This window comes from Nelumbo nucifera, chromosome 5 (genome assembly GCF_055504915.1).
Source record: "Nelumbo nucifera cultivar China Antique chromosome 5, China Antique-T2T, whole genome shotgun sequence".
In the NCBI taxonomy this organism is placed as follows: domain Eukaryota; kingdom Viridiplantae; phylum Streptophyta; class Magnoliopsida; order Proteales; family Nelumbonaceae; genus Nelumbo; species Nelumbo nucifera.
In genome coordinates, this window is record NC_142653.1 from 54,610,898 (window position 1) to 54,621,596 (window position 10,699).

The window sequence follows — 10,699 nt, forward strand, 5'->3', positions numbered from 1 at the left end:
TTGCAAAGTTCCTCGGCTGCCCAGAACCTCTCAAGGCATTCATTGATAAAAATACGTGAGTGGAAGCTATTTAGTAAGTTGGATGTTCAAATCATTGGCAACATGTTCTTCCTCTTCTCCTTTACGTCGGACGCGAACCTTGATAAGGTTCTTAAGGAAGGACCCTGGGTTGTTAATGGTAGAGGAAGCTGATGTTTGGGTTAGAATTCCATGTCTTCCTATGGAATTCTCAGTTCTGGTCGAGGGAGGATTTAGAGATCATCCTTAGAGATGTGGGAATTGTCATCAAACTTGAAAAAGATATTGAAAATTAAGTCGTCCCGCTCATTCTTCCCACGAGTATGTGTCAAAGTCAACATTACTAAGCAATTTGTACTTGATATCCCTATTACCGTTGATGGTCAAGACTCATGAGGACACATTACAAGTATTTTATGAGAATGTCCACGACCTCTACATGCCAGAGGTCACAAATATTACTAGTGTGAGTTTGTTACTGTTGACAGTTATGCCTCGTTTGCAAATCTCCAAACTACGTGATTAGGAACTCATCCTCTCTTCACCTTATCTTCTATATCATATCTCTGTTCTGTTATCTTTATCTGCTCCTTCTTATCTTATTTTTAATATTGTATTTATCTATGAGAATCCATCAAAGTCCTGGATCTCTCAGTATGTTGTAACAGAGTGTTATAAATACAAGTCACTGATCACTCGTTTTTATATGATTAAATTACCCCAACTTAGAATTCTTTCATGGTATCAGAGCCTCTTGTCATCCCCAACAGAATGTCGGCCACCTCAAACACTTTGAATGGCTCTACTCCAGTCAACCCTCTGAATACCCTACCCTTTGCCACCTTGCCTCTGGTCTTTGGCAATATTAACCTCTCAAACATGATTTCAGTCAAGTGATGGAAGCCTGGAATGCCCACCTCGTCACCTCCCAAACACCAGTCAGGTGAACCGGCCCACAGCCTCTGGGTTCAACAAGACCAGCTTCTCATGGGCTGGCTTCTCTCCACTCTAAAAGAACCTGCCATCGCACAGCTCGTTGGATGCAAAACCTCGAAGGAAGTCTGAACCAACCTTGATACTTTGTATGCATCACGATCCAAAACTTGCATCTCTCAACTTTGAAATCAGCTCTTGGGTATCAGAAACAATGGGGACTCAATGGATGCTTATCTTCAAAAGATCAAATCTATCTCAGATTGTCTCTCTACAGCCATCTCTGCTCTCTCTTCTTCAGACGTAACTCATTACACTCTCAACGGACTTGGTGTAGAGTATGATGTGTTCGTTACTCCCATCCAAACTCGGCATGATGATATTTGCAAACACTTCTTATCATTCAGGAACTCAGAGTGGAAGCTCGACAGCAAACTCTCTCTTCCTTCCCATCTGCACACTACTCTGCAAAAGGCAACACCACCAAGATCCCTCGGCAGCCTGATGATAAGGAAACCTCGAACACAACTAAGTCAAAATATCCAAATAAGGAGTTTAAACCAAAGCCTAAGAAGCCCACTCCTCAACCATTCTCTCCATTGGCTTACATGACATCTTCAGCATCTGCTCCAGATGATTGCTAGTATCCCGACTCTGGTGCCACTAACCACATGACAACTGATCTTAGCAAACTTTAGCTTCACTCAGAATACACTGGCCCTGATCAGGTTACTGTCGGTAACGGAGAAGGTTTGCACATATCTCACACTGGTTCATCTGTAAATTCTTCTTCTCGGCCCTTACTGTTGAAAGATATTTTGCATGTCCCTCATATTCGCAAGAACCTTCTATCTGTTGGTGTTCGAACCTCACTAGACACTTGGCACTCTTGACTCAGACATCCAAGCTTGGATATTGTACAAAGGGTGGTGCATGCCTCTGATCTTCCCACAATGGGTTCTTCTCTCATTTTTTGTTCTGCCTATGCTCAAGAAAAGAGTCATCGACTTCCCCTCTCATTGTCCAAAACTATCTACAAACAACCTTTGGAGATTATTGTATCTAATCTATGGGGACCATGTCCTGTGAAGTCCACCAAGGGCTACCGTCATTATATTTCATTTTTGGATTGTTACAACCGCTTCCTATGGATATTTCCTTTACTCTATAAATCAGATGCTCTAAATGTTTTTATTAATTTTCAACATCATGTTGAAAAGCTTCTTGGGTATCCTATTAAAAGCTTCCAAAGTGATGGTGGGGGTGAATATCGGGCATTCAGCTCTTACTTAAGTCAAGAAGGCATTTTACATCGGTTCTCTTGTCCACATGTCCATCTACAAAATGGCAAGATTGAATGAAAACATCGTCACATTGTTGAAATGGGCCTTACGCTTATGAATCACACCTCAATGCCTCACTCATACTGGTATGATGCCTTTGAATCAACAACCTTTCTACTGAACAAGCTCCCATCCCGAGTGCTTCACCACAAATCCCCTTATGAAACCTTGTCCAAACGGGCCGTTGATTATAAATTCTTCAAGGTTTTTGGTTGTCTCTGTTTTCCCCATCTCAGGCCATACAATTCATCCAAGCTGGAATATCGATCCAAGCCCTATGTGTTCTTGGGTTACAACCCATCTCATAAAGGTTACAAGTGTTTGGACTTATCAACTGGCCGGTGCTACATTACAATACATGTTATTTTTAATGAATCGGTCTTCCCGTTTCGTCATAGCTCCTCTACACCAGCTATTGGGCCCTCAACTTTGGTCTTCCCATGTCCCCAACTAACCTCGTTGCCTCCATCTCCAAAACTCAATCAGAAAATCAATCAGTTTCAGCTATGTCTCCACCTGAACCCACCTCATCTACGGATCATCCCAGCAATTCCACCACCCTCCCAATGCATCCTACAATTTCAAACCACATCACTCCCACTAACCTTCATCCCATGACAACTCGCGCAAAATCTGGAATTCTTAGGCCCAACTCCAAATACTCCCTCTGTGTTTTCAAGCACCCTCTATTGGATGTTGAACCTACCAACTTTTCCACTACTAACAGGCATCTCCAATGGCGAGCTGCAATGCAAGATAAGATTGATGCATTCATACATAATGGAACCTGAGAACTTGTGCCTCCTGCACCCAACATCAATGTAGTGGGCTGCAAATGGGTGTTCCGCATTAAAAGAAAACCCGATGGATCTATTGGCAGATTCAAAGCCCGGCTGGTTGTTAAGGGCTATAATCAAAGAGAAGGCCCTGATTACCATGAAACCTTCAGTCCCGTGGTTAAACCCACTACGATATGTGTGGTTCTCAATCTTGTGGTGTCCAATAACTAGGACATTCGCCAAATTGATGTACAGAACACCTTCTTGCATGGCAATCTATTGGAAGAGGTCTACATGTGTCAACCTCCAGGCTTTCAAGATGCTGACCATCCTAACTATGTTTGTTGCCTTCACAAATCATTATACGAACTCAACCAAGTTCCTCGGGCATGGTACCTCAAACTCTAGCAGTTTCTTCTTAGTCATGGCTTTACATCCTTTAAAGTTGATTCCTCTTTATTCGTTTACAATGATGGATCTGTGACTGCATTCATTCTCATATACGTTGATGATATTCTCCTCACTGGATCTGACTCTTGCTTTATCTCTTCCTTGCTTAATTGCATGAAGCATCACTTTGCTATAAAGGATCTTGGTCAGCTCTCCTACTTCTTGGGTATAGAAGCTATTCGAACTGCCTCTGGCATCTTCCTCACTCAGTGGAAATACGTTCATGACCTCCTTCACAATCTCGCTCTTGATGGCATTAATCCTATTAAAACTCCGATGTGCAACTCTCTCACTTTAACCAAAACGGATGGTGATCCTCTTCCTGACCCATCCATATACGACCTGATCTAGCCTACGTCATGAAGAAAGCATGTCAATGCATGCATGATCCTACCATAGTCCACTAGGCATTTGTAAAACGGATTCTTCGCTACTTGAAGTTCCCTGCTGCCTATGGCCTTTGCTTGGTACCCTCGAAGTTCACTTGTCTTCACATCTTCTTTGATTCCGATTGGGCAGGTTGTCTAGATGATCGGCATTCTCAAGGCGGCCACTGTGTGTACCTAGGCGACAACCTAGTCTCTTGGTCTTCCAAGAAGCACACCACGGTCTCTCGATCCAGCACTGAGGCTGAATATCGCAGTCTTGCTCTTGCCACCTCTGAAGCCCTCTAGTTGTGTTATCTGCTTCAGAAATTAGGCGTCATCATCTCCCATCCACCCACATTATGGTGTGACAACATAGGAGCTACGTACCTTGCTGCCAATCCTGTGTTTCATGCCTGCACGAAGCATATCGAAATTGACTTTCACTTTGTTCGTGAGCATGTTGCCAACAAGACACTCCATGTCCGATATATCTCTACTGTTGATCAAGTGGTTGACATCATCATTAAAGCACTTGGAGCTCCTCGATTCCACAACCTTCGTTCCAAGCTTCGGGTGATCAATCTACCCATCAGCTCGACGGGGGGTGTTGATAGTTATGCCTCGTCAGAAAATCTCCAGACTCCTACGTGATTAGGAAATCATCCTCTTTTCACCTTATCCTCTGTATCTTATCTCTGTTCTGTTATCTTTATCTGCTCCTTCTTATCTTATTTTTAATATTGTATTTATCTATGAGAGCCCGTCAAAGTCCTGGATCTCTCATTATGTTGTAACAGAGTATTATAAATACAGGTCACTGATCACTCATTTTTGTGTGATTAAATTACCCCAACCTAGAATTCTTTCAGTTACTGCTAAAGGGACTGAAGTTGGGTGGACAGTGGTGAATAGGAAACATAAATTGGGTTTTGTCAAAGGAGAATGGAAAAGGCTGGCTATGTCGGTGGCTAAAGCCAAGCAACCATAGGGTCCCAAAAAGTCTTCCAACTGTACCCATCTGAAGGCGCAAAGGCAAGATTATGCTAAAGGGTATACGACTTGCTTCATTAACCCAATGTTTGCTTCGATTCTCCTGGATAACATGATGCATAAGAAACTTCGCTGGATCGAAAAGGAGAAGATAAGTACTAAGGACATCCAGCCGGCTGGTAGATTTCCTGCCTAAGATGAAGTGGGAACCATATGCCTTGATGTAGGTACTCATTCCCACCAGTCTAATAGTAAGATTGAATTAAATGATATGAATGAGGAAGGTAACTCAGATACTAAGTACGAAGATGAAGAGGGAGATAATGAAGAAGCTATGGAAGGGGATTGGGAAGGACAAGAAAACGAGTCTTGGGAGGATTAATTCAATTTTGATCCAAGGACTGATATGATCTCCACTGAAAAACACTGAATCTCAATTGAAAGAGGACAAGTAGGGTCCTAAGGAGCTTAATGTTTTCAAATGAAAACTCTTCTGGGAATGTTAGAGGAACTGGTAGAATCGAGCTTAGACGTCAAGTAGCTGAACTTTGTAGGATGTTTAAACCCAGTGTTTGTTGTTTAATGGAAACTAGGATTAATCCAAATAGAGCAAAAAAATTGCTTCCTCTTTTTATTTTGTTAAAAGCCATATTTTTGAATCTAATGGTTTTTCTGGAGGCCTTTGGTTATTATGGGACTCTTCTTGTTGCTCTAGTGATACTGTTTTAACTAATGATCGGCTTGTCCATGCACTTATTACTGATTTAATCTCCAATAACGATATGGGATTGGATTAGAAATATTGCAGATAATACCCATGGACTGTGGTGTGTCATGGGGGATTTTAATGCTCTTAGAAAAAGTGATAATAAAAAAGGTGGCACTAAGGTAATTCCTTATCATACCAAAAATTTCAATCATATGATAGATTACTGTAATCTCATTGAATTGCATATAGAAGGATCCCAATACACTTGGAAAAATAGCATAACTAAAGAAATGATTCATTGGGTTCTTTCGAATTCTAATTAGAGATGTGAATTTGATAATTGTAGACTCCTAAATCTGTCATTTATGGCATCCGACCACACCCCTATGATTCTTGATGCTAATTCTTACACCTCCTATGGCCCAAACCTTTCGGATTTGAAGCCATGTGGTGCCTAGACCCTAGTATTAATGATGTGATTAAGAGTGCTTGGGATATTAATGTCAATGGCTCTAGAGTTTTTTAATTCTATAAAAAAGAAATAACCTTGTTAGAGAACTTCAATATTGGAACTAGCATCATTTTTGGAATATAAGAAAGAAGAAAGAAGAAAGAAGAAATTTTTTCCAAACTTCAGATTGTTCAAGAGAATTTAGAGGATTCAAATAATAAAAGTCTCATTAATCAAGAGAAAACCCTCCAAAAACTCCTCAACAACACTCTTGCTCTAGAAGAAATTTATTGGGCACAAAATTCAAGAGTTAATTGGTTGAAATTTGGGGATAGGAATAACAAATCCTTCCATACTACTGCAACAATTCGCAAAAGAATAAAATCAGAAAGATTAAGGATGATAATGGTAATTGGGTTAAAGAAATAGATCCTCCTATCAAAGAATATTTTTTTGTAGTAATTTTGAGAAAAGATTCAAAACTGAGGGTTCTATACATGTTGACAATTTCATCTCAGATATTAACTGATGTGCATTTGAAACCATGAGCAGTAATCTTTGTAGGGTAGTTACTAATGAGGAGATTCACAATACCCTTCTTTCTATGAAGGAGGTCTTAATGTGTTATTCTTCAAAAAGTATTTGAATATTGTAGGGGATACTATCTATAATACAATCAAGGCCTTTTTTCATTTAGGAAAAATGAATAGCAATTTCAATAGAACTTTCATTACTCTCATACCAAAATGTGATAATCCAGAGGGTGTCAATAATTACAAGCCCATTAGTCTTTGTAATGTGATCTACAAGATCATTTATAAGATCCTTGTAAATCGAATTAAGCCTTTGTTGGATGATATTATTTCCCCCTTTCAGAGTGCCTTCATTCCTAATAGGCATATCATGAATAATATTCTTGTTGCCCACGAAATGTTACACACAACGAAGAAGTAAAAAAGGAAAATGGAGGATGTTAGCTTGTAGAATTGACATGTAAAAAGCCAATGATAGGCTGGAATGGGACTTTATTAGAAAAGTCCTAGAGAGGTTTGGGTTCCATGCAAAATGGATAAATTGGGTTATGATCAAATGTATCATTAGTATTGTTTCCTTCCAAATCCTTATAATTGATTCTCCCACTAGAACTATCAGTGCCAATAGGGGTATTAGGTAGGGGGACCCCCTATCCCCTTATATTTGTGCTCTATGTTAAAGCCCTAACCAGTAAGCTTAAACATGGAGGCTCTTAATGGAGAGAAGGTTTTAGGATGTAAAGCCTCTAAGGGGTGGTCCTTCCATTCCCATTCTTCAATTTGCGGATGACTGCATTATTTTTATTAAGGCCTCTATCAATTCATGCCTCAAAATCAAGGAGATTTTGGATAATTTTGCTAAAGCCTCTGGTCAACTTCCTAATTACCTCAAATTGGCCATAACTTTCTCTAAAAACATCCTTAATATACATTAGAGAGTTATGGCCAAAATCCTTAAGATTCCCATAGGGAGTAGAAATAAAACATATCTTGGAGCTCCCATCAAAGATGGTAGGGCATCTAGAGAAACATTCAAATATCTCAAAGAAAAAATGTCCAACAAGCTTGCAAGTTGGAAAAAAAAAAAAACTCTCTTTCTTTAGCAGGTAAATTAACTTTGGTTAATTCTACTACTTCTATGATCCCACAATTTGTTATGCAATCCTTTAAATTTTCAATTAATGTAATTGATGATTTGGAGAAATCCCAAAGGGATTTTTATAGTTGAATTCGAGAAGTCAAAACCCCATCCATCTTGTTAAGTGGAGTAGAGTTTGTACTCCAAAATGTGGGGTGGATTGGGGGTGAAGAACCTTAGATGGAGGGCTCTTCTAGCTAAGTTGGGTTGGAAAATTATTAATTGTCAAGAAAACCTTTGTGTTAAGGTGGTTTCAAGAAAATATCTTAATAAGAACAACTTTTGGGAGGCCAACCCAAATAAAAAAGTGGTTCTTGGGCCTGGAAAGGGGTTTCCAATCCAAGTGGAGGATTGGAAATGGGAATAAGGCTTATTTTTGGAAGGATTCTTGGGCTGGAAATGGCCCGCTAATGGATTATGTTAATCAGAATGATGTAGACAATTTAGATATGCCAGTAAGTTGGGTAATCTATCCTTCAACGATAAATTCATAAGAGAAAATTTTGTTTGTATTCTTTGGTTCAGCGATAGTTTACTGGAACGAAATAAAAGCTCTCTCTCATTGTAATGAAACCATCAATAAAATGTCTAGGATTCATGTAGAGTGGTTTAGTCGTAAACCTGATTGCATTAAGATTAACTTTGATGCTACTTGTTCAAATAATGGTAACTGCGTCATTAGGTGCATCGCTAGGAATCGTCAGGGCAAAGTCCTTCAAACCAAGGCCCATAGGATTGGTGTCACGACGATTAACCTTGCTGAAGTGCAGGCGGCTTGAGAGCTATTAATAGTATGATTAACTACAGGGACCGGCAGATCATCATTGAAGGAGACTCAAAGATTGTCATCGACTGCCTCAACGGAAGAATCCCCCCATGGAGAATGGAATGCATAATCAAGAAAAGCCTGAATCTTATTGACTTCTTCAACTTAGATATCAAATTCAAGCATGCTTTTCGTGAAGCAAACCAAACAACTGATTGGTTAGCCCGCAAAGATCTAGCTACGTAGTCAAGGGAGCAATAGGGATTTTATGTCTTGTGATCTTAGTTTTATTTTCGGTGCTGATTTAAGGGGAAGAGCTACCCCCCACCCCCACCCCCGGGTTGTGTAGCTCAGGTTTTGTTGTAAAACCTCAATGCCCAAGCTTCAGCTTCAACAAAGTTTACCTACGGGCTATATTAAAGTCTGAATAATCAGGCCTGGGCTCCAGGATCTCAAGCTTACCAATCATTTCAGGCCCACCATGGACAATTCCAATTTCATCCTCTTGGAAGTTGAAATATTTTGAGCATCACACCCAGAGGAAAGTTGCAAAGCTTCAAGACAGTTTCTCTTGTTGGGGGTTGGGGGATTGAGGTTTTCTAGCTTCGCATGGGCTGGGTGCAACCCCCTAAGCAAGGCCTTGTGGGCCATAGGCCTCTAGCCCGCGTTCGAGATAACCTTAATATTACGAGACAAATGACAAAAGAGTGATGTGATGCCATTGTCGAGAAGGTGAGGTCAGATGTGAATCATTGATTTCCATGTGGACAACTTGGTTGCAGCACTAGTCAAAATCCTTGGGTTTTGGATCATCGATATTAATGCCTCTGACCCATGGGCCAGTCAACGCCTTCTAGCTGTTTCTTGATTTTCTTGTTTCTTTCTTATGTTGGACTCCTGTAACTGCGTCTTACGTCTCTCTCTCTCTCTCTCTCGATTGAGATCCTCTCAAGCAAACGCGTTACAGTATAGGGCGGCGTTACTTAACGTCACTGGTTAGCCATGAATCTAGAGAAGATGAAGAAAAGTTTGAAACGTTTCGTTACTGACATATCCATCCACGTGTTTGTATCGGGCGAAAATTCAAACTAAACACAACTATAAATTCCACAGCGGATTCCCTTTGTGGCATAGCAGCAATTAATTACAACTCGTCATCTCCAAGTTCTCCAAAACAGCAAGATGAAAACTCAATCTCTTCTTCTCCTTCCTCTCCTTGTTTCCTTCCCTGTGTCCAACGGAGTTTCTGGTTCCGATGCGGTGTCTGATCAGAAGCCACCAGCCCTCGGTGGCTGGCAGCCTATAAAAGATGTAGAGGATCCGCATGTCCAAGAGCTGGCACGATTCGTCATCACCCAGCACAACAAGGAAGCTAATACCAACCTCAAGTTCCAAAAGGTGGTTCGGGGTGAGACCCAAGTGGTCGCCGGCACCAAGTACCGGCTTATAGTTGCGGCAAACGACGGCCATGCTACCAACAACTATGAGGCTGTTGTGTGGGAGAAGCCTTGGGAGATCTCCGGCAGGACTCTCACGTCCTTCAAACATGTTTAGAAGCCTGCCTTGTTGTCTTTGTTATTAAGTGATTCTAATTAATTTGTTTCAATTGTATTGTGGCCTTTATTTTGTTTATTTATTTATTTGTTTTTACTATATGGCCTTCACCTTTGGAGGTCTATGTATGTAATCTTGCATGTAACACCTCTGGCATATGATATAAGATTGTATTAAAGATTTATCCATTTTAAGTACATTTTTTCTTAGAAGAATTGAAGATCTTCTGAGTTCTGATAAACCCTAAATCATTCAAAATGAAAAAGAAACAAAACAAAACGAGCACATCTAGAAATTTAGAACCCATTATATTTATAATTTATATTTTATCTCGGTTTGAATTTTCAATATTCGTTTTTTTGGTAATTAAATGAAAATTTATAAATAAATATAACATATATAGAAGGATGATACAAAAGGCCAAAGGGTCGAAAAACACTAAAGAATATCTTGAGTTCAAACGACCACCAAGACATTACTACGTTCACAGTCCAAACAAAAGAAAAACAGAGCCACCCCAGAAAACACCAACTATACAGAAAGGAATGACCAAAACCCCAACAAACAGAGCCCACCAGATCAAAAGACGGTCTTACAAAAATATAGGCCCACCCCCCGTGAAAACAGCACATTGGCCGCAGGCCATCACGCATACTTTCTGCTTCTG

At 40.2% G+C, this 10,699-nt stretch overlaps 1 pseudogene; it reads left to right on the plus strand.

The window, feature by feature from the left end:
- The first annotated feature begins 9,660 nt into the window (after positions 1–9,660).
- LOC104596897 (cysteine proteinase inhibitor 1 pseudogene) lies at positions 9,661–10,032 on the plus strand (annotated as a pseudogene).
- Positions 10,033–10,699: the final 667 nt, after the last annotated feature.